Source organism: Amphiura filiformis, chromosome 8, assembly GCF_039555335.1.
Source record: "Amphiura filiformis chromosome 8, Afil_fr2py, whole genome shotgun sequence".
In the NCBI taxonomy this organism is placed as follows: Eukaryota; Metazoa; Echinodermata; class Ophiuroidea; order Amphilepidida; family Amphiuridae; genus Amphiura; species Amphiura filiformis.
Genome location: NC_092635.1, coordinates 65,340,411 through 65,365,852, shown reverse-complemented (window position 1 = coordinate 65,365,852; position 25,442 = coordinate 65,340,411). Strand labels below are relative to the sequence as shown.

Sequence of the window (25,442 nt, the reverse complement as noted above, 5' to 3'; positions counted from 1 at the left end):
ATGTAAATTCCCAGGAAACGCTGTTTAATATTGTTCTCAAATCAGATCAAATGCTCAAACATAATATTTGGAAAACAAAAATGTTTATGTATAAATAATTTGTAGGTTAATATAAATTTTATTTCAATACTCCGCAAAAATATGCAATAAAATCCATGCAACTTTTATAACATGTGTTTTTGAAAGGCAGAATAATTCCGAGATTGGTTTGTTAAAGTACATTATACTCCTTCGATGAGCTACAGCTGCAGCTTGGCAATTTTTTCTCAACAGTTTTACAATTTTGTTCAGATTTTTTGTCTCATTGAAACAATAATGGTGCCATCAGCTGCAAATCTGTTTCACTATGAACCAGCAATAGCCTCATCCCAATGGAATAGTTCAATAACCTCAATTAAACAATCATAGTGCAAAAGTAATTAATGCACCAGCATGCTCAGGAACAAAAAAACTTTCAAAAAGTAATTTCGTAGAGATTCAACGAAGAGATAGAATATATTCATCTTGCCAACATCTCTACTCATCAACGCCCTCCTCCCACATCCGATTTTGCCTTGACATTAAGATATTGACATTACTTCAGCAGTACCAAGTGTCTGCCCAAGCTGGCAACCTTTCCATACTGTATTTGCCATCCTTGTCTTTAATTACACTACAGCAATAAATGAGCACCCTGTTACTACTTACTAATCCTGACTTACCGCCTACATCAGTGATGGCTATGTTGGTATCGATCTGTTAACACAGACTAGATAGCAGATGGCACATACACTAGGATCAAAATCATTCTCATCTAATAGCGCGCAGTTCTTTAACCTCAATACATTTGTACATTCATTGAATGACCTTTGAAAATTTGGGTACAAAAACTCATACTCTGCAATGAGAGGTCAATTTTACACTATGATTATTTAATTGAGGTTATTGGACTATGCCATTGGGATGAGGCCATTGTGGTCCATAGTGATATGGATACACACATATTTACATAGAAAATTACATTGTATCATGCACTTAAAATCGATGCATGATAAATGTTGCAGAATAATCTCATTTTACAAGAATAATTTATTCTTATTAAAGGAAGGAATTGATGGATCAAGTAAATTGCCATTTGGTATTTGATAATACCGCATTGACGCTGAGTATAGTCCCACCCGCTTTTGGGTGAACATTTTTCAAAATTGGGGGTGGGACTTTTTTTTTTTAAGTTTTTTATTTTTTTGGTTTTGTAGTGTCCCTAGACCTAGACCTCAATGCTAGGATCATTCATGGTTGACCTAAAAAAAAATATTAAAAAAATTCAAGATATTTTGTATTTTAATATGAAAATTGATAATTTGTATTCATGTCATAGTCTATTAATGATTTCAAAATGCATTGAATGATTTCAAAATGCATTTTTTTTTTTTTTTTTGAATTTCTGAAATTTTTCGAAAAGTTGGGGGTGGGACTTTACTCGAAGGTGGGACTATACTCGCGTCAGTACGGTATTATTAGGGCACTTTCTTACTGGTCTTGGCCCATGTGATCCAGGATCGAGCACCAAAGCGGGCACCAAAGATACATGCAGGACACATAATTAGAAGTTGCAACACAACAGCAGTTTTTGCGAGGTAAACCAGCTCAAAATTTTACCGACCTGCATCACACACACTGAGATTTGATTAAACATACCAATTAGTAGTTGTGGACATATTACCTTATGAATATGCAATGCGTGTAATCCGTTCATACCCGGCAATCACATTTTATTATTTGTAAAATATTTCACAACTGACCGCAAAGTGCATAATTGTTCTAATCTTGCACAAATAACCCGAATTGTGTATTGTTTCTTGACGCGCAAGCAAACTTGTGTAATCACCACATGTATTTGTTGATCGCGTATTAAATGGGCATTAAAACAGTGAATGGAAGACTTTCAATAGTCTTTTGAGCAAAAAAGTGTTATTTGCATGAAACAAATTTGTAAAATTAGGGTAATAAATGAATGACAATAATAACTAAAATTGCACCATCTGTTTTATGGAGTAACATTGCGTTAGATCATTGGGCCCTGATATTTTTCCTCAGGAGCTGATGATCACGCTCCCTCAGAAAATTACCTCGGCCAAAGCAAACCCCTCTGATTTCCTGCAATGACCCCACAAACAGACATTGTCTAACCATTAACCCAGGGTTTGATTGGTACATTGCAACGCATATAAAAACACTTGGCAAATGTGCTCTTGCAACATTAGAGCCACTTACTACAACCAATATGCATAAATAACCTCATTTTTTCAAATTTGAATAACATTAACCTAGAAGTCTCCCAGATCAAATCTCCACAATTTAAATTTAATATTAGCGCTAGATATTCTAGTACTTAAAACATAGCAAATCCTGCTTGGAAATTCAATGCACAAGCGGATAATTCTGGAGAAACTTTACCCCTGATAATGACTTCAGTATTCCACCTGTTTAGCATGCTATAAGACTTTTTCCTCTTCTGATAATCTGTACACATTTTTATCTTTCCGTGCTGATGTCCCTAAACCTGTACTTACTCACCACAACACAAAGGGCGATCTCACAAACCACTCAAGCAATACTAGGCCTGTTTGTACTCATTTAAATGCATTTTTGATGTACATTTTGAATTTGATCACCAAAATCTAAAATAACAAACTATTTTTTAATTTTTTAAGATTCCTCTGCCTGCCACTTGAGCCAAAACACCTGCAACATGGGGGTAAATGATTCCCAAAACCCCAGCCCCGACGAAACACGACCAGATACGTGGTTGCCTCGGGGCATGTGACATTCTGACATTTAAGGGGGATATTGAGGCAAACTAAGGTGCCAAATTCCGTCGGAAATGGGAGCGCTTTGAGAATTCATCATGAGTTTAATCATATCAAATTTAAGCTGGAGTGTGATAGGAATATTTTTATGACAAATTCAGATAACATTGGTTCGCGACAGAATCGGTTTTATCATAACAAGGATTGCATAGATCAGGAAACTATGCTTTACGATTATTGTTTTACATTTTTCCTGTTGAATGGGAATTAATGTGAATGTCTTGATCAAGGAGGTTGAAGGGTGCACTGCAGTCATATACTAAAAGTTTAAAAAACTGCTATTAATTTTACTTACTATCACCTAAAATTAAGTGTAAATTTGAGTGCACACAAGCCAAGTATGCAAACTTCTCACATTACTCAATATCTTGTTAAAAGCATTCCCAAAATGAAAATTGATTTTGATTAAGATTTATTCTACCTTATCCAGCAATTGTGCAGAGGGAGTAGAGCAAAGGTATATGAATTAAAATCCTAGAACAAGTATTCATAAGATATTCACATGCTATCTTGACTCTTCGTATGAAACTTTTAAAACCAATATGTGACCAGCTCCAACAAAACCCGGAACAAGTCGCAAGACATGTTTTTGAGTTTTATGCCTTTAAAGATGATATTCCCATTAAAAAAAAATCAAATCTGAGGATTTTTAATTGCATGGTATTTGACAGTGGGACTAAGTGGACTTTCAAATCTTTGAAAGCACTCATTAAAAAGAGGTTTGTTTAATCAATGAATAACAGTTAAACTATGATAATCCCTATTCAATCCTGTGTAAGGCAGGAAACTAATTGGCCCTTTACTCAGATTTAGCAATTTGGCCAAAATATCAAGGTATCATTAACAAAATTATAAAGTTTTGATGCTATTTACATAATTTTGGTATCACTTTTAAAAGCTTATTGTCTGGTGCTTACATTTTTATTCAAATCATGAAATGTCAAAATGTGACTTGTTCCTGGTTTTGTCAGAGCGGGTCACATATTCAATTTCATCAAAACTTTCCAATTCAAAGCATCACTGACAATCTCTACTGTACATAGCATCTTGCATTATTATCATTGACCAAATAAGTTGTGAAATAACTCTCCTTTAAAATGATGTCTGTTCCAGACAGAAAAGCAGCACAGTGTTGCTTTTTTATGCCTTTCAATTGCTTTCATGATTCAACGAGCCATGCTCTAAAAATATTGTTCAATGTTCATTACTTTCTAGACAGGATTGGGAGTCACAGCTAAATCCCATGCCTAAGTATTTTCCTTGTAATTTAAGAATCCCATTAGCCTTTTCCATCTACATTTAGAGGAAGCTTGTCTGCATCAAGCCAGGAAATCTTGACATTTGGAGTCATTTCTGTTGACTTCTTCTTCACCAAATGAATTAAGCAAGATTTGTAACTCTAAATTACAGAGAGAGAGTGTACAAAATTGGTGAGAGATGGGGCACAACATTGGGTATTTGTAACGGATGCTCAATCATGATCAGTTATATTTTGAATTTCAAGTGCTACATTTGGTTCTGTTTCTACAAACCTTTTATGCTATGGGTGCACTTTAACTCAAGTAACTTGCATTTGATTTAATTAAAAAAAGTTGTACTCATCATACATTGTGTTTCCACGATTTTTTTATCCGCTATTTTTTGGGTACGGAAATGCTGAAAATCGTTACCCTGTATGTTTCCACTGAGAGCATAAATTGTGTGGATTCTTCAATGCACTGCTTTTTACCGAAAACCTCAAAGTCCGGAAAGCAATTCCTGTGACACGCAAAGCGCTGTCATTATATTTATGCATATCTCTGCTATATAGGTCATTTGCGTACTTCTGATACCTGAAAAAATGTTACTTTGCTTGTTTCCACAGCGAACATCATACACTTTGATACTGCATGATCCACCTCAGGAGGATAACAGATGAACAGGAAAGCAAATGTCAACGGCATCACCCTGCACGTTTCCACAGAGCTTGTCAGTGACGTAGTGTGGGTCATCATCTTGGGGAGCAGCAACCATGATTGGGGTCACCGGGTCTGATTGGGGGAGCACAAGCCGTTTTTCGGCAATTTCCCAATGGAATTTTCTCAATTTTGCAATCGATTAGGGGGCATGATGCCCCATGCACCTATGATGCTACGCTACTGGAGCTTGTTAGTCCCCATCACAAAGCATGTTACGCTATGATTCAGAAAATGGCGCTTTGTGGAAATACGCAGATAGCGCAACTTGAAAATTAAGATTTGGGTTTGAAGATACAATGAGCTACTGCAGCTTACTTATATTTGAGTTACAAGTCAAAATGCATGGCCTCTAAGTCAAGACGTTTATGTATAAATTGGCAAGTCACTCAATACATGTATGCTGTGTTTCACTATACAAGAGCTCTGAGTTAAGGCTCTTACTTAACAACCACAGTTGTCTTTCCCCAATTCAATGACTGTCACATATACAAATCGCCACCACTCCCAATACTAACATATGCACCACTAGAGCACAGCCACTTAATGTCATTGCATTCATCAGAATCTTATTTCGGTCTGTTATAACGAGACCAACACATCACTTGGCAGTTTTACAGCCTACAGCTGCAGAGGGCAATTGTAAACCATTATTAGTAACATTGATGTCTTGCTATTGCATAAATGTTTCAGGTATTCTCTTACAAAGAAGTGGCATAATTGTGTTAGCGAACCATCCTTTAATCATACTGATAACACACTGACCTCCTTTTGTTTCTCCGTTACAAAATCAGGTGAGCATTGCCTAGCGTACATGTAGAACAAAAATAAGTTTCTTGCTACTTGAGTCGAACATTTTTTGGGCTCAAAGACCCTTTCTAATATCCTGTGGCATCAGCTACGGCTTGTGGCACCCAGGGCTAAGGATGCATAATGATGCCCCCCCCCCCCGATTCATGAAACAATTTTGTGAAAAGCGAAAAAAAATTTGCACAAATAGGGCCTACCATTAATTAATTTTGGTTATAATGAAGTTGAATATTGGTCTTAAATTGACCTTTAAAGTGATTTTGTGCACGAAAATGTTGACTTTCATCACTTAGAGGGGTGCAGAATCGATGCTAAATTGGTCAATTCGGTGCCCCCCCAAGGGTGACGCCCAGGAACGTTTTAAGTATAATTAGATCATGTTTATCAAAATTTCAGTATGTAAGGAATAATCAAGAAGTTGGTAGGCGCTTGCTGATATGTGACATGATCAAGGGGAAGGAGTCACATGTCGACCCTGGTCGAAAATGAGTTATACATATTTTTCCACCGAGGACATTCAGAACTTTCAGAAACTGAAAACCCTGTCTTGATACGACTTTTCTTTGCAAAGTTACATCAATTGATCAGTCGCTGAAAACAATTTAAAAAAAAAAGAATTTCCAGACTTTCTTTGCCAATATCTCAAAATCAATATTAGTGACATCCGACGCATTTCCCTTGATCATGTCACATATATACCAGTTTATATCATAATAAAATTTTGATAAAGATGTTAAAATTTGGTAATAAATTTCAACCTGTTCTGTGTCCCTGAAGTCCGACCCAATCTGGACAGTAACTTTAAGTCTAAATTCTGACATGTACGTCCTACGTAATTCTATTCTTTGTAATAGCGTAGGAGAGCAGCAAAGTGGCTGAATGTCAAGCATACCTGGTAAATGATAGCATTGAATAGGTAAAATGGATAAACTGCACTGTGTGCAAGAAGTAAATAAGCTTACAAAAATCCATTTGTACATGTTTGTGAACAAGGCTGTAACAGGCTGACATGATTTAAGCAGCGCACAACTTACTTACCACATCATAATGCAACGGCTGAAGCTTGCCTAATTCTCTGAAGTTTGTGTTGGAGTAGGGGCCATATGTTGGGTTTTAAAAGAGGATATGCATAAGGTACAATGTAGGATGACTTGGCATTGCCAAATACTGTGATAATCAATTTCAGTTCACATTTTTTCCCCAAGTCAATGAAGGCAGTCAAGCCCTGACCATGCTGACCACAGATATTGTATCTACAGTATGATCAGCAAGTAATCCGCGGGAATTGTTACTGTTAGGCTTTTACTAGAATGTCTTGTCTAAAGAAAGTAGACAAAAGTATAGGCCTTTAATTTATAATTTGTGATGCTTCTGGTGAGATGTCACCAGACAATTCTCAAAATAAAATACATCAAGATATTAATATGCGATGTTACAAGGCCCACAGATTACGAGCTGATCAAAGTATATGTCCTGATTGGCACTGATTATAGATCATGATTGAACTTGAACATCAAGCCTATGGTACCTCTTTCTACAATAATTGATGGATACTGATGTACTACATGTATATTAAACCAAATTTATGTGTGCGAAGATCAGTTAATTATTCTACTGACTTCTACTATTCAGAATAGATTAAAACTGAACTAATCTGAATTAGATTATCATTTTTGAATCTTATAGATTAAAATTCCAATCCATTAGATTAACTTTTCAAATCTTGGCAAGGATTAGTTGTGGATTAAAATAGACAATAATTGAAGACTAATCCATATTAACATTAAAAATTCAATCTAATGGATTTTACTTTCAATCTCTTAGATTGAAAACTCGTAATCTAATTTAGATTAGCTTAATTCTAATCTGTTAGATTAAGAATTTTTAATCTAAGCTTGGATTTGTCCCTCATCGCAATCAAATAGACAACATTTTTTAAGAATTTAGAGAGTAAATTGGCTGATGAGAATCCAACTTCCAAGGATAGGTAAAAACAAAGAAGAATTAGAACACTCACATCTCATCTTGGCCTAGTAGTAGTACTAGTAACACATTTTGCAGCCTGAGTAACAAACAAGCATGCCAAAATACCTCAAAGTCAGACATGACATTTGTCAAAATTAACAACAATAGAAGCAACCATTGCAAATGTGTCACACCTTCTATATCAGTTTGATCATTTTGACTTGTCGTAAGGATAATTATTTCCTTCTCTTCAATCAAATTTAATTGGGGCAAATTTATTAGACCGTATCTCGAAGACTAATCTTTGTCTAGGATCGGAATCGTAGGAGTATATTGAACAATGTTTTACCCGCGTGCTACATTTAGAAAACATGATTTGCTCTGCTTACATTCAATTATTTGCACGATCCACGCATTTACTCATTCGGAGCTTTTAAATTTTAGCTCATATTGGATTCAAATCCCCCGTATTTTCAGCTAAGCTTGCTATTAATAATCACACAAATGTCACTTTCCATCATTTCCAGTACGTGTTCCACAAACCTATTATTCCAAATTCCAGAAAATTGCAGAAATGTTTAAAAAAAGAACACTGCAAAACTACGTTCTGGAGTATACATGTTGGTCCTAAATCAAACCTGGTCTGTTTTTAAAATCATAAATTGAACATTCTTGGGTCTTGCTGAATGAGTTTAAGGGTAGACGAGGTATTGTTGGTCGAAGCAGTCAAAAAAGTTGATTTTCATTATCTGAATCAACATATTATTGAAAAATAACACTTTGGTGTTTTGCAAAAGTTCATTCTACAAATCATATACTTTGAAAACTTGCTTAATTTATTATGTACGTTTTACAATTTAAGTGTTGTTGTTTCAGCCCTCTTTACAACATAACTCAAGAACCACACTCACCTAAAAAAGTATATCTGTGATATTTGAATTCTTCTACATGCTCGCTATGAATTGAGCAATGCAATTTTTGCTAAAACTCACTACCATTCGCAAGATGCTGTGAATTACTTTTTTTCTGCTGCTTCAACCAACAATACATCGTATAACCTTAATTACACACTCAAGATTCTGTTACCCCTTTAGAAAAATTAGAAAATTACAATTTTCAGGAATAGGTAGGGGCCTATAGGGTGCATCCCCAAATTATGAAACTTACCACAAATGTTCATGTTATCATGTATGTCACTTGCTCAGCTCACTGTCAGAAGTAAAAACACAGAGAGAGAAAGAAAAAAGTCACTTATAAAGTTCAATTGCAAATAACTTTTTACATTAATCAGCATGTGTACCATCATGCTCCATAAGGCCCTTCACAATTGATTCTTAGTTTCCTGTTTCATGGTTGAAAACAAGGGATGAGGCGACTTTTAATTATTAATTATCTTTTATTTTCTTTATTTTAAAACAAGTGGTCGCAACCTACATCAACCCGTTTTGACAAGGAACATGCATTTAATTATTTTACAACTATGTTTGATATTATACATAAGTAATGGTACAGTTATGTTCTTTGTTTATTCATCATTATAGTTGATATGATCAAATTCAGAAAGTAGCAAATGGGAGTCATTAAAAGTCCAAAATATAAATAAAATAATTAAATATTTTGCAATTCTCTACTTTGGACACGGGCGGGAAACAGGAAACTAAGAATCAATTGTAAATGGCCTAATCAAGCACCTCACTGGATTGAGCTAACTTGACTGCCAAAACTGTTGAAGATAAAATGCAGAATATTAAATGACATAAAATATTACCAGCTAGATACTGTTACAAAGCCTGAAATCCTGGAGATTTTTATTAGGTGACAGCTTGTTGAGAACAAAATGACAAGGGGGGATTTTCAAGCTGTATTCACTATTTATTTAAGCACTTGTGAGCTAATAATTGCAAAATTCATACAAACCTTTATTTTAATCAGGCATTGGCGCTTGACTGTCTAATGTTTAAAACCAGATTTTATGATAATTTGACAATATTTGACAATAAATTGTTTCTACTAACTGAAGTTCAAATATTTACTCACACTCTCACAAATTTATTTCCATTTTCTCTTCTTGGGAGGAAATTATCTATTTGTTAGAAGACAGTTCAAAGTTAAAAACATTAAAAACTTCTGAAAATATACAAAAATCCACACAGACGGACCAGAGTGCCAAAACTGCCCATCTCTCTTCAAAAGCGATTGGACCTGACTCTTCCATGAAATATTCAGTGGTGTGATTGGTGCTTTTTGAAAAAAAAACCCAAGGTAATGAAATTGCGAAGCGGAGCTCTCGCCTGTTGCGGCCGGGGGTCCAGGGGCCCGCTGAAGGGGGGTGAAGGGGTGAAGCCCCCCGAAGCCAGAGGGGTTTTACACACTTGAGCACCACTGGAGATGCAATTTCATGGGGCAAAATGCAAAAATGAGAAACTGTTAAAATACTTCACTTTATAGTATAAAAACATTTATTATCTGCGAATACATACTTCCAGTATCATATCATTCACATACACATGAGAAATTGCATCACCTTTTTTACACAGTACAGTGCACGTCTATAAATCATCCAGTCAGGGTTCTAAGGAATTTTCATTTTAAAATTGGAGATTTTCTCATATCTGAAACTGAAAATTCGAAATGTGACATCTCTGTTAAGCATTTAGCTCTTGGTCCAGGGCCACTCAAAAAAAAAAAAAAAAAATTTAAAAAATCCGGAAAAATCACACCCCTGAATATTACTGCAGGGCGGTCGCTGCACCTTTATCCACAGTTTGAATAATAAAGCAGGTACCCATTTGTACACCTGGATGAGGTGAGGCAATAGGGTTGAAAAGCCTTGCCTAAATATGCACAACACATCGACGCTGCAGGGATTTGAACCCCCAACCTCAAGCTACCTCATCACGATTATGAATCAAAGTCTTAGACCGCTGCACCACCGTGCCCACCCCCCGGGACTGTCTTTTGGAATTTGCAGGAGAGCATTAAATAACTCTTCTGGAGCCTTCAAGCAGAGCTGTTTAGAGCATTTACAATAGAATGTAAGGAGAGAATGGTCAACTAAGCAGAGTTAAAAACCACTCTCCTAAACCAGATTTAAGGAGAGCAGCAGTCGAGAGCAATTGCTCTCGCTCTCCTCAAAAGGCAGTCCCTGCCCCCCCCCCAGTGAATTGAGCTGCGAGAGACAAGTCATATCAGGTAGCCCGATATATTCCAAGCCAGGGGATATCGGTCACTAACCCCTCCTCATTGCACATCTAAGTATGCTTGTACATTTATAATTCAGCATACCTTCGGGGAAAATGTTCCACGTTATTGATTAAAATCCATGATCAAATGAAAGAAAAAAAAATGTGTTGGAGTAATGACTTCAAAATCGCATGGATATTGCCACTTGCAAATTCCACCCCCATATGGAATTGCCTACACATATAGTTCAGCAGCTGAGATTACAGCTCCTACAGTCTATAACATATCAATTTAAATGAATTTCTATGCAAATATGGTTGGGCTACACTGGGTTTCTTGTGCATCTGCTATCTGGAACTAGTTTCTGATAACTAGACCTTCCCGTTTATAGCAAACATGGTTTACATTGATTTTGTGCACACATTTGAGCATAACTTGAAAGAGTTAGCACATTTTCTCACTTCTATATCGATTTAGAACTTGTTTTGTTCTCTTTTCTCCCTTAAGTGATGTTTGTATGTAAAGATGGGTTCGGTACTCCCAATGGATATGACTTCTTTCTCCAGAAACACACAAACATAACCCTTTCTGTGCTGTACATTTATTTCTCAATCACATAAACTTAAAGCCATAAAACATTTGCTGAGGAGAACGCCCTCAAAATTTTTTTTAATTCAGGTTTTTACACGATTGTAATTATGTACTTTAGTAAACAAAGATTCTCTGCAAAAATTAAGACTTTAGGTGCTGTAGTTTTGTCAAAATCCGAGATTTTGAATAAACCGCCGGAACCGTCGTTTTATTATTACGATAGAAATATTAGTCAAACACGTATGCGATGTCAACACAGTACTACGTACACGGCATGCGGGACACACATACACGCCAGAGGATCGTACCATATTACAACCGGCGGAGTAACATGCATTGGCGCTAGTAGTAAATTCCAATTTTCTTTGTTTTACCTCACTTGTTCGGCTCAAAAGGGGACATACCTGACAGTAACTGCTAACATTTTATTGAAAATGAATATTAATCTATTTTTAAAGAAATGTTATAATATGGCTTTAAGTTAAAACCTACCATCTCTCTCGTAATTTCCAATCAGAAATGCTGTTTTACTAAAAATATTCTTTCATATGGTGGGCATTGGCGGCCTTATCCTGATACTTCAGGAGAAAAAAGCAAAATCATGTATGAAATCTTTTCAATGATATTTCTAGTATCAGAGAATGAATCTGAACTTAAGACAAACAAGAATTATTCAGTGTCTAAATATTGGCCTATTTTATTTGTAGTGACACAATGTTATACAGCAGCACAAGTCATCATGCTCTCTTATCCTACCAATTTAATACAACGGTCTCCTGTGGTTGATCAGTGAAACAATTTGGGGCAAGGGGTAAGGGGCAAAATCAAATTACATATTATGATAACATACTCCTAAGACTGACCAATGCACATTTTGCTATGGGGGCCTAAAACAAGGAAATTTCACATTTGTGCACAAAATCGGTGCTCTACCAATAGAAATTAGTTTCACCCTGAAGCACCGGTGTGGTGGTGGTTGGTACCTGAGGGATTGTGATTCAAAACCGGGGTGGGGAAACATCTTCTTTCTTCTGCCCTTCCTGCCACAAAAAGCAGCTTGGGTGTTGGGATTAAAGTGGTGTGCGGCATGTACGTGTAACCAGTGTTCGAAATATGCCTCAAAAAGTTACCGGCCAATGACTATGCTGGCACAAGTTCAGTGAAACCTACCATACAATAATTAATTGTAAAATAAATTAATGGCTGACTGCATTTTTTATTTTTAAATAACAAATCTTAACAGTTTAATTATCATCTATTACACAATTATACTATAATTGTACCTTTTTCACAACTCCTAATCCCATCAGTCTAATGACCAGAATTTGGCGGCCTTACTATAGAATGAGTCACAATCGGCAATTGTTAGTCTTTAAGCATGAAAGGGTTTTGCTTACTGCAAAATATTGTCCACATGTTTCCAAAGGTCAGTAAAGTTTGACTTTAGTTAGACTTTTTTTAAAAAGCAAATTCAGGCACTCCAAATACCAAATTTATAGAATTATGCCTCAAAATATTTCTAAACTGAAAGGTTTTAAACATCTTTCTAAACAAACTGCAATTTTATTTGTGAAGTATAAAGATTACTTGCAATAAGTTTTCAACCTTGTCCGGCTGTATCCAATCATTAACAATGATGTTTCCTATTGCAATTCTATGTACATGTCTCTTACTCATTCTTTGTATCTATTTTAGTATCTTAAAATGCTCAAGATTGCTATAGTCCGTTTGGCTTTCTCGAGATAGTAGTATCTAACGCCTGTGTGTGGTAAACGTGAGATTAAAAGTGCTGCATCTGTAGTGTGTGATGCTGCGCAAAGTGACTTTCTCCACACTACCTTAGATCTTGCATCTAGTATCACACCCCCACGCTACTGTCTTGAGCAAGCTAAATGAACTACAAGGTGTTAAATCTGACTCAAGATCTGTTTTTCATAATTAGAGTGTGGTGAAAGCTATCTACGGTGAGTGGGCCCCTTTCAAAACTGTTCAAGATGCAAACAATACCATCCAAGAATACTATGGTTGAAATACTGAAGCCGTCATTAAGAACAGGTCAGGTACTCAGAATTGAAACTTCACACCAATAACATGAATATCTGTGCCAAGTAAATCAGCCACAGTGAATATTTGAATATATATATATGATGCCCATATTACTGTACATTATAGCATTACGACACCAGTGATCTTGACCATTTGAAACAAAATTACACCAATGATCAGTGGCGTAACTACAGGGGGTCGGGGAGGGGGGCAACGTGCCCCGGGCGCCATCCTTAGGGGGGGCGTCAAATTGACCAATTCAGCATCGATTCTGTGCCCCTCCAAGTGATGAAAGTCAAAATTTTTGCACGCATTTCAGCGCAAAATCAATTGAAAGGACATTTTAAGACTTCAACTTCTAGTAACCAAACATAATTTAGTGGTAGGCCTTATTTGTCCAAAATCCCGCACACAATTGTTTCAAGAATTGGGGGGCATTATGTATCCTTAGCCCTGTGTGCCACAACCCCTAGCTACGCCACTGCCTGCATCTATTCTCGGGGGGGTAGGGGCACCAATTTTGTTTCTTGCCCCGGGCGCTACCAACCAACCCTAGTTTACAATGTATACGCCACTACCAATGATAACCTGTGCCTTAAAAGCAGATGATTAAAAAGATGTGGCATAGGCCTACATCAGCAAATTCACATAAAATCAGCAGCATTAGGACAGACAAAACTTTTACACAACTTTGAACAACTCAGAATAAACAACTAAGTTTACCTGGCAGATGGCAAATCAGTTCTGTTACCTTTTCTGTGGACGAAAGAGTGAAATGATATGCTGAGAGAAACAACAAGACATATCAAGTAGTCCAACATATTCCAACTCTCCTCAAAGTCACTATCATCTGCTCATGTAGATTGAATGATGTATCATCAAAATAGCAGGTTGACTTGATCCTGGGAAAGTGGTTCCAAGAAGCACTGTGAAGTCAGTCAACCACAATATTTACCTTCCTTACCCCTAACACCAGTAAAAACCACAAAATACCACGATGAAAAATTCATAACATGCATGCATCCCAGGGTCTGCGATGACGCAATCACCCGAAGTGTGATATGATCACGCAATTGCTGGCCTTGCAGCAATAACCCGAGCAGCTACCGGTCCGCGTTCGTTCGCTTGGCATGCGAGGGGTCAAAGGTTCGAATCCGGGGTGCCAAGTCAAAATTCTTCTTCTTCTTGAAAAATCGGATCTTCTCTGACTTCCGATACCAAAAAGCATGGGTCAGTGTTAGGGTTAAAATACATGTATTTTTCCAGATTAGAGTGTCCTTTACCCCTAACACCAGTAAAAACCACAAAATACCACGATGAAAAATTCATAACATGCATGCATCCCAGGGTCTGCGATGGCGCAATCACCCGAAGTGTGATATGATCACGGAATTGCTGGCCGGGCAGCAATAACCCGAGCAGCTACCGGTCCGCGTTAGTTAAGCAGCATGCGCGAGGGGTCAAAGGTTCAATCCCGGGGTGCCAAGTCAAAATTCTTCTTCTTCTTGAAAAATCGGATCTTCTCTGACTTCCGATACCAAAAAGCATGGGTCAGTGTTAGGGTTAATATAGCATTATTACTACATGTAGGAGCAAAGTCAATTTCATCATTGTGACTGAACAGTGATTCAAGGTTCCTACAGACTCACCCCTGCATTCCCCTGAGGTGTGCAAAGGTTCAAGATTGAGTTCAAGATCAAAGCAGACAGGTCGGACAAGGACACACTGTCATTAGAGCCAATCAGAGTGTGTGGTAATGGAATGCTATACACATAATATTATTTACATGCTATACTCTAATTTTCAATGGCCAAGTTCATTATTTTGACTCAAAAGCTGACCTCAAATTGAGGAGTATTATACTTTTGTGAAAGTCATGGCATGAATGTACCCGGAAATGTACAATTGAGCTGAAAGAACTGCGGCCTGACAGTTGAAAATGAACCCCCCCCCCTCCCACCTCCAAACACACACACACTTTATCCATGGAGATATATCGGGTGAAAGCTTATATGTTTCTAATAATTTCACTGAAATTTTAAGCCTAAAATATGGGTTTTTTTATTCGCACCTTGGCATTTATGAACAATAACAGAGAAGTTTGAAGGTTCACCACCCCAGATTTATAGTCATGTAATACTATTCAGTGGCTCCGGAACCGGTTCTGTATTTATAAGAATATTGCTAATAAATTGTTTTGAAGAAGACAATGAAAAGGTTCATACAATTTGCATAACATGAGACATACATTGTAAAACCCTGTACAGTTCATTGTAAATGAACAAAATGTGTTTCATGTTGCTTATGAGCAATAAGTCTTGCCATGATAAACACCGTCACAACATTGAAATCAACAACAACATTCAACCAAAACACCACAATAATAAACAATAACATTCCAGACATTTGCAAGCAAGCCTATTTCAATGAACTATCTATGTACATCCCTATACCACAGGTATCTACAGTGTACTATTACAAACTCTATCTGACTTTGCAATTTATTGGGAAACTAAACTATAACAACAAATGCTGCAATACTCAATCAACCTAGCTAGCTAAAGAACTTTCCTCTTTATAATGTTCTACGTGCTAGCCCTCAACATTTTGGAGATATTTTGTTTGAAATATCAAGAGCTACCTTAAGAACCACTGAACCAATACTAGGCTTGTTTGTACTCATTTTAATGCATTTTTCATGCTAATTCCAAATATGATCATGAAAAATTACAATTCAGAATTTTTTTTTTTTTTTTTTTTAACTTGTCGTCTGCAGTCGACACCAGCGTGGAATGAGTTAAGATCGTTTAAGGCTAAGAGTGAATGGATGTTTACCCAACTTTTAATTCTCTTCAATTCATTGAATCTTTTTAGAATTGCCTCTGGATACAATTGTTGCCTTTCGTTGCCACTTCATCAAGTGCAAAATGAATAGCTAGTAATCATAGCATGCCTGTAGCTTGATTCAACCTTGTTACAACATATGCCAATAGTGAAGGCAATGTTAGCAACCTTTTGCTGTAAGATGAAGTTTTTAGAAAGGTTTCAATTGCTACAGTTGATTGCACCTGTCAAATAAGAAGTCAACATCAAGCTTCATTCTGTTCACATCTATATACATGTAGATTGATTGGTTGCTTCCCCTACACTATGGACCACAATGGCCTCATCCCAATGGCATCTTTCAATAACCTCAATTAAACAATCATAGTGCAAATTTGACCTCAAGTTGCAGAGAATGAGTTTTTGTACCCAAATTATCAAAGGTCATTTGTGTACATCCATATCAAAACGATGCACTTGTCGGCTGCTACATGTGTCTCATTTCACATAATAGCTAGGATTAAATACCAGACTCATCTTCGTAGTGGAGGTCACTTCAAATCATCCAAAGTCACATGGGTTAGGAATACAGAGAACATTTCTTATACAATTTGACTTGGGGATGATTTGAAGTGACCTACACTTGATATGAGTCTGATATTTATTCCTAGCTATTATGTGAAATGAGACACATGTAGCAGCCGACAAGTGCATCTTTTTGATATGGATGCACACATTTAATGAATGTACAAATTTATTTAAGAACTGCACCCTGATAGATGAGCATGTTGTGGCTCCTAGTGCAAGCTTCATTCATTCAGTTCACATCTAGATTGATTGGTTGATTCTCCTACAGAGGATGATTTAAGTACTTCCCACCACACCCCTGTGTTGACTTGCGGTTAGCACAGCTGTGTGAGTGAACATGACACCACTGCTCGCACATTGCATTGACGGGCATGGTTAAATTTGAATTTGGACTGATATATTTACAATAAAAACGCATTCAAAATGCTAGTCGATTTCACATTTTATGTTACCTACAGAAGGTGTGAATTAGCTTGAATTATCCTTTATGCATACATCACTTTTGTTCTGAAATCGACCAAGTAATAATGACACACGCACAATTCTTAAACAACATCATTTGCACAGAATTCAATGGGATTTGAAAAGTAAAGTGGCAGTTGAAACTCTAGTGATAACACGTTTGCAGTGCATGATGGGGCTTCCTTAAATCATCCTCTGATTCTCCTACAACCTTTTGTACATCATCCACAATCCAAGTATTTGACATAATTAGCACCCTAGGAACTTAAAATAATGAAAATGCACTTCCAACTTTTGTTTTGGCAATGCCAACACCTTAAGTCCACCGAGCGGGTGAAAACAAAACAAGCAAAAAGGACTGAATCAGAAGCAAAGTATGCTTCTAACATGTTGATGAACAGGATGAAGATACTCTAGCTGTGCCGTACAGTGAAAATATGAATGGAAGCTTAAACTCGCTAAAACTAGGCTTAGGCCCAAACTTCAAAATTTTGCCTTTTTGGGGAAATCAAGGTGCAGATTTAGGCCTCTAAAATCTTGTATTCTTTGCAAGCCTAGCCTTACTGATTCAGCCTTTGTAAAGAATAAGGCTAAAGAAAAATTATAATGCTATGTCTCAAACCCCATGGGAGTTTCAAAAATGAATGTGGAATGAGTGTTTTTTTACAGATTTTTATTTTTTTTTTCATTTTTTTTTTACAGATTTTTTTAAAACTTACTTTTGAATTTAAAAGATGTCATTTCCGAGTGTTCAAAAGTACACTGTATAAAATTGTGGTTGATTTACACAATTGAAGTACAAATTGTTTTATACTTAAACAAATGTGAGTATCGAATCCAGTAACTTTCTTCCAAATTTGTCACAGAATTTCATGATTTGACTAAAAAAAAATATTTAAAAAAAGGAAATAAAAATTGAATTTGCTGTTTCAGCTGACATGGACGTGCTAAGAAAAAACGAACGTGCATGGGCTTTGAGATGTAACAATTTTTTTAGCCTAATATCTTCAGTTGAAATTACATCATTCCTCTTTAACTAAAACTAAACATTTTTGTGTAAATATGAATTAAAACATAACATCTTTGCAGCAATATGACACTAGACATCATCTTACATCTTGTAATTAATGCTAGCATCTCACCCGGATCACGTTTCTTAACACCGTCCCACTCGACAATTCCTGTGTCAATGTCACAATGATTGTCATCCGATTCTTAGCTAAAGGGAAATATTACAAGATGATATTTCATACTCGTCTCTCATCTTATCTCTTGGAATCTTATAACCTCTAAGGTATCTGATATTTGCTGCAGAGTAAACACAGGATATTAAGTTAGGTTTAAATCCAGTATGACAGTCGTGATTAGATCAGCCTCAACTTTCCCCGTGAAATTTGATGAAGAAACATGACTTATTAGTCACCTCTATAAAGTAGGAGGGTTTTTTTTTCTGCAAAATTATAAGTTTTCAAAATTTCATTTAATCCAAATGGGAATCCTTCTGGCACAGGGATTTGGGTTTGGAGCAAACAGATTATTTTTGATGAAATACTGGAGATGCAGGAATAGCTCAAGTGATCAGCATTCTTTGGCAAGAGACAAATCTCACATCATAAAAAAGTTGTTCTTTTACACAGTATAAATCCAGTGGAATGCATAAGGGGACAGCACCCCCCACTTCTGCTTGTAAGTTATTAAAAATCATGGGATTACCAATTGCAGGAAGTGAAGCAAGCCATGTTTGACATGGAAGATGTGTAGGATGAGTGTCACCTGTGAAACATAATAACATCAACATGATCACTAGGCTAGGATGCAAACACTCATGACACCGTTCTTGTAACCCTACACGTATATGTATTTTGTACACTCATAAAGTGACATTAAATCGAGCTGGGTACAAAAACTCATACCCCATAACTTGAGTTAACATATGTGACCATCCAGCACAACTGAGCCCTGAAGTCGCCAATCATCATTTTTGAGATATTCAACCAAAATATTCTGCTTGAAATTAGCTTTAAAATGATGTATATCATGTCTATAGTACTTGACATTTAAGTAGTGAAAAATCAATAAAACAGTCAATAAATCCCTTGTTTCCTATTGTTTATTGTTAAGTTCAATGGAGCATATCTCAATAGTGGCACTGGAGACATCCGGGCTCAGTTGAGGTGGATGGTCACATATTTAAGCTATGATTGGGGCCTGGGGGCACTAGGCCTAATATACATGTAGAAGGGGACACAAGCCATTTTTCAGCACTTTTTCTGTGGAATTTTCTAAATGTTCAAATTGATGGGGGGGGGGGGAGGATCGAACATCCCTCCTGCCACTATGACTCCATGCCACTGGTGGTAATCACTGTAATTAGTGCAAACATGCAGGAAAATGTATGGCTCAACAGCGACACATCTCTCGACATATGTTCCTTTAAGCCTAACTGCATGATGGGGGAGGGATGGGAGGGACGGAAGGGACGGAAGGGACAAGTGAGGAAGAGAAAAAGAAAGGAGTTGACTGGCATTTTATGGCAGGTTAGGGTTCAGAAAATATCTAGAGCATTGTCTCATATTAATTTGACAGAAATGTCTTTCAAACTTCCTCTAAGGCAGCAATAACACAAATACCACCTGAAGCACATTATCATGATTAGGGTCACATACAAACAAAATGTGTCAAACTCATCACCAACGCCTTTGTATGTTTGACATGGAAGATGTGTAGGATGAGTGTCACCTGTGAAACATAATAACATCAGCATGATCACTTGCGCTATGATCGCAGACACTCATAGTCATGACACAGTTCTTATATTACCCCTACATGTACGTATTTGTACACTCATAGAGTGACATTAAATCAAGCTGGGTACAAAAACTCATACCCCATAACTTGAGTTCACATATTAAAGCTATGATTGTTAAATAGAGGTTTTGAACTTTGCCGTTGGAATCAAGTGTATGACTATGAGACCATTTTGGTTATAAACAGAATGTGACAAATATGTCTGCTTGTTTAGAATATGAGTAGGATGGTATGATGAGAAACACATTACGAACGTCTTTTCACAGGGAATTGTGTCAAGTGGTCGGTCTGACAGGACAGTGATTTTGATATTTTGGCTATTCATGCTTGTGTGACCCTTTTTGTCAAAATAATTAGGCCTTCATTCTGATAGTTTTAGACACCCATCCTCACAAAATGTCTGATATTAAAAGTAATGTGTGGAAACTGTGGAGGAGATCATTTCCCACCCAATTAGAATTGGAAGACCCCAAGACCATGAAGACTCAGTAAAGTCAGTATATTTGCATGCATTGCATATAAATGTTATAGCCTAGACTTATGGGAAAATCTGCCAATCAAATTCCCAGAATTGTCATACATGGAGACCACCAAAAAATGGTTACCTACAGCAATTGTTTAGCCTGAAATCACAAGATATTTCTAACATAATTGGCCTAATGCATTACACATCAAATGTTCAAACAAGATTGAATTTGGTAACAGCAAACCCAGTATTAAATATGTAATTCGTCACTTCACTAGAAGTAAGAAACAATATTAGTAAACAACTGTCAGAAATATCTTCTGGTCAATTTAAGCTGAAATAATGAAGTTAAATGAAAAAAAAATGAACCAAATTCATTTTAAATGATCGTACATTATGGCTTTAGTAGTATGAATCAATTTTATCACATATAAAGTAAGATCTTGGCCAATTTTTCACCACAAACCTGTCCCCTGAATCAGAATATGAATTAGGCTTACCTATTGGGCATCAAACTGAAACAAAAGAGAGCGTCCATCCATCCAGGCAAATCATTATAATACAGACACATTCCACCCGCGAAACTAGGGCACACACCAGATTAGCACCATGAACCAACCCATTCCATACATACATGTATTAACCCCCTAAGCACTACCTGCCGATGTAACATTGCCTCTGATTGGTCAATTACATGATATCTTCACTTTAATCACCAATCAGAATGGAGCTTTGCAAATAATTCACCCCAATTTTTTTGTGTGGTGAAATTATTCTAACAATGTTGCTGATTGGTCCAATTGATAATGAAAACTTCTTTTTGACCAATCGGCAGGTAGTTCTCATGGGGTTAACCAGATCTCATCAGCTACTGGTACATGTAGGGTAAGCCAACCTAAAGACATCCATCCATTCCTAATCATGAATCCATCTACATGAACCTGTAGCTACTTCTATGCAACTTGGCTACATTCACCAAGATTTTCTCCCAGCCTAAACTGGATTAAGCATTATCTTAGGGCATCTGAAATAGTAAGTGAGCAACCGGAAAGTGTGCACTCAAAAACTATTGGACTTGAAGTCTTGCACTGCTCCAGAAAGCTCTATTTTTTACCTATATTCTCTACCCATTCTTTATTTCCCTCACTTATTTCCCTTTTCTTCTCGATGCTTAAAGGCCTTACTGTATTTCCACTCTACTACTGCACAAGCCCACATAAGCAATTCTAAGGTATTATCCAGTCTTGTGTCGCACGCAAGTCTGCATTTAGGTAAAGTTTGTTTTCTTTGTCAATACATGTTTGCCGAGCATGTCACTCACAATATTTCATCTTTGAATAGTTGATAAGAGAAAAAAAATGTTGGTTGATTATTCCAGTTTTCTTTCAAATTTTAAAAGCATGATTTTTTTAGCTTTATCAGCTTTTGTATTGGCTAATCAGAACTCAGAAAGCTTCAAAAGCAGGTCAGAGGTTATGCTTTCGTACCACATAATGAAATACAAAGGGCACACTTCATTTATCCATCCACTTGGATTCTATTCATACAGGGCGTTCCTGAAAGAACTGTATCGTCGGGAACCAAATTTTTTGGTTATTTTAAGGCATAAACCAAACATAACAAATCGATGTGGTTGAGGAATATATGAACTATCACATAATTTTTTAATTTTGACAATTGACCACTCCGTTTTTGAAATAAAGGAATTTTATGAAACTACATCATTTTCAATCTGTTCCACAGAGTCAAATATCTGTCAAATATCTGCCTAATGAGCTGATGATGCGCAGTGATTAGCACTCCGAATACAGATCATTGATTGATATTTGAATCTGTGAAATGGTTTGAAAATGAGAGTTTTGTAAAATTCTTATATTTCAAGAACGGTGTGGTCAATTATTGTCAAGATTCAAAAAGTATGTGATAGCTGATTTATTCATCAACCACACCAGTGATTTAGTTATGTTTAGTTGTCGCATTAGAATACCCAAACAATTAAGTTTCTGACGGTACAGTTCTTTCAGGGACACCCTGTAAATGTATGCTGGTTCAAGTAAAAGTTAAGGCATTTTGTACTCCTTGTATTAAAACAGGTTTATAGAATAAAGTTCTCACAAACTTTTCCAGTCACAAGCCTCTAGAAATTTAAGAAAACATTTCACATGACATACCACTAGCTCTCAAGAGAATACGACAACAAACAGTCGATTCAAACCACTTCTTGAACCGTACATTGTAAATGTCAATAGAACATTGTCCGCTATGTAAGACGTTGTTTTCCTTTTCAAATGGAAATGAAAACCATGAGCCGAAGCGAGTTAAATCTGTCAATAACAAAATATAATGTACTTTGGTCCAAAAAATATCTTTTCAAATGAAATGTCTAGCTGTTAATAGAGCTGAAGTGAGAATCATATTCCATTCCACGGACAGTGACGGTCTGTGAACCACAATCAACATCTCTGATTGAATGAGGCGATGACACAGACAAGTACAACCTGGACATACTACAACATTTTTAAAGCATGGCACTATAGCTACATGGCTGCGCATCTTTAAACCCTAGCATCGTGATTCAGCATTATAAATACTCAAATCCAACCCAGAAACATGACCCTGCAAGATTCATATCCAAGCAACTTTTCCCCCTTCATGTATAATTATGTTCCTACTTCAAATATTTACACTTTTCAAAACAACATGAAATGCAATTCTAGCTGAGCATCAGCAAACACTAGGATCCACAACATGCTCATCTATCAGGGAACAGTTCTTTAACTCCAATACATTCATACATTCATTGAAAATTTGGGTACAAAAAACCCATACTCTGCAACTTGAGGTCAAATTTTTGCACTAGGTTTGTTTAATTGAGGTTATTGGACTATGCCATTTGGATGAGGCTATCGTGGTCCATAGTGAAACTAGAGCATGTGAAGATGACTTTACAAAACACCTCGGTAACCTTTTGACGATTTCTTGCTCCAAATCTCCTTCAAACAGGATATGAACTTTTCCTTATCCTCCGTTATCCTTCCATCGCCACGAGCAAACCATACATCGGCTTACCCTAGCTATGTTTTGGTCCTTCAAAAAAAACCAATAATACACTTTTATGTGCCGGTATGTTTACAGTGAATGACTACAATAACATCGATTCTTTGCTTGCTATTAAAAAGTCTTACAAAGTTACCGTCAGTGCCATGCTACGATAACACATAAGTAATGCAATCGTCGGAGGGGGATGATGAGATCAGCGGTAACATGTCTTAGTTCTGTGGCAACTTGAATTAGGGAGTGTTCATTAATACTTTGGTAGGGGGGGCTGGTCTACCTCAAATTTTTCACTCGAAAACTTTTTTGACCCCCCCTCGATGGACCGCTAAACTTTTTTGCCCCCCCTCTTTTGACAGACAAAACTTTTTTGTCCCCCCATTATCGTATAACAAACTTAGTGTTGTTTCCAGTGGTGTGGTATCTGGGTCACATGTCATTGAGGGAGGCAAATGTTTGAAACATTTCCGGTGGGACAATTGCGCATGAAATACAAGCACAAGGAAATTTTCATTTTATACTTAATTTAGATTTGTCTCAAATCAGGGTGTTTATCTGATTTTACAGGGATAGGGCCTAAATGAAATAGAGGATTTATTTGGAGGTTCATAATTTGGATCCGTGGCTATTATGATAGTACTGTACAAATGCGTGTGAACCGCATTATTGAAGCTTGAATGCATGGTCAAATATTGTTAAAATTAGAACTAATTTATGCAAAAAGCTAAAATGGTCAAATATGAGATTAATTTGGTCACGCAAATGTACACAGGTATCAGTTTTGGCACCCAAAGACCGTGGTACCTGGGCCTATGCCCACTCTGCCTATGGTAAATCTACCCATGGGCCTTTGTGTACAAAATAATTTTGCAATGAGAAATAGTATTAAAACTGAACATGCTGAAGTGTGCAGTTTACGTGCAAAGAAATCCAATTTATTTGCAATATTTTCTTGATTTAGTTGTATTCAGATTGGTACATAATCATACTGATTTGTAGCCGACTTTGAAGAGATATAAAATTTCATGATAAAAAGTGCCAGTATTTCTTAGACCAACCCAGATGTTGCTGATCATCTTTAATGTCATATTAATTAATAGATATGTGTACACTAAGTGCCATCATTTTTTCAAACAAAAGCACTGAAAACGAAAAGTTGCCCATGTTAAAAGTGACATAGAGTGTCTCAATTCGCGCGAAGCGCGCGAAAATTTTGGGTTTTGAAGAGGAAAACTTTTTGGCCCCCCTTTCCTACCACCTAAAACTTTTTGTCCCCCTCTTTTAAGGTCCAAAACTTTTTGGCCCCCCTCCCTTTTACCAGCCCCCCACCAAAGTATTTCTGAACACTCCCTTAGTTCGGGAGTTGACTTATGACGCAAGTTGTAAAACAATTCGTAGTTCCAAGAATGTTGGCCCAATGATCTAGGACGATATTACCTGACTTGTAAACCATTTTGCAAACAAACATCTAATTTATGCAAGGCATTGTACATGTATGTGCGTGGTTGCTCTGCACATTTTACGTTTTGTCACTTTACACAAACTTGTACCAAAAAATCATTTGCTCTTTTAGTTTGAGAAACACACAACGAGTCTAAAACCTTCAAAATGAGGACTCGAGTACAATCTCCAGTCCAAAGATCTTTTAGTAAAGCTAGATGAGAATAAGTATATGTGGTCACGTAACCTCCTTCAACTCATTTGCATATAATTGGATACCAAGATCGTATTCTGATTCGTCGAACTTCGAATTAGCATACTTTTGGATACCTCCATATTTGGGTTTACCTAATTAATTGTTAATGACGATTACGTTGTTTACATCATGACGTCATTAGAGCT

The 25,442-nt window shown here is 36.7% G+C and overlaps 1 protein-coding gene across 1 annotated transcript in view; it reads right to left on the bottom strand.

Annotated features, from left to right (window-relative positions):
- The window catches only part of LOC140159365 (exostosin-like 3), a 141,369-nt gene that overhangs the window by 77,972 nt on the left and 37,955 nt on the right, over positions 1–25,442 (bottom strand). Inside the window, 1 exon segment of the mRNA XM_072182813.1 lies at positions 8,747–8,788. The gene's annotated coding sequence lies outside the window, so the exon portion shown is untranslated.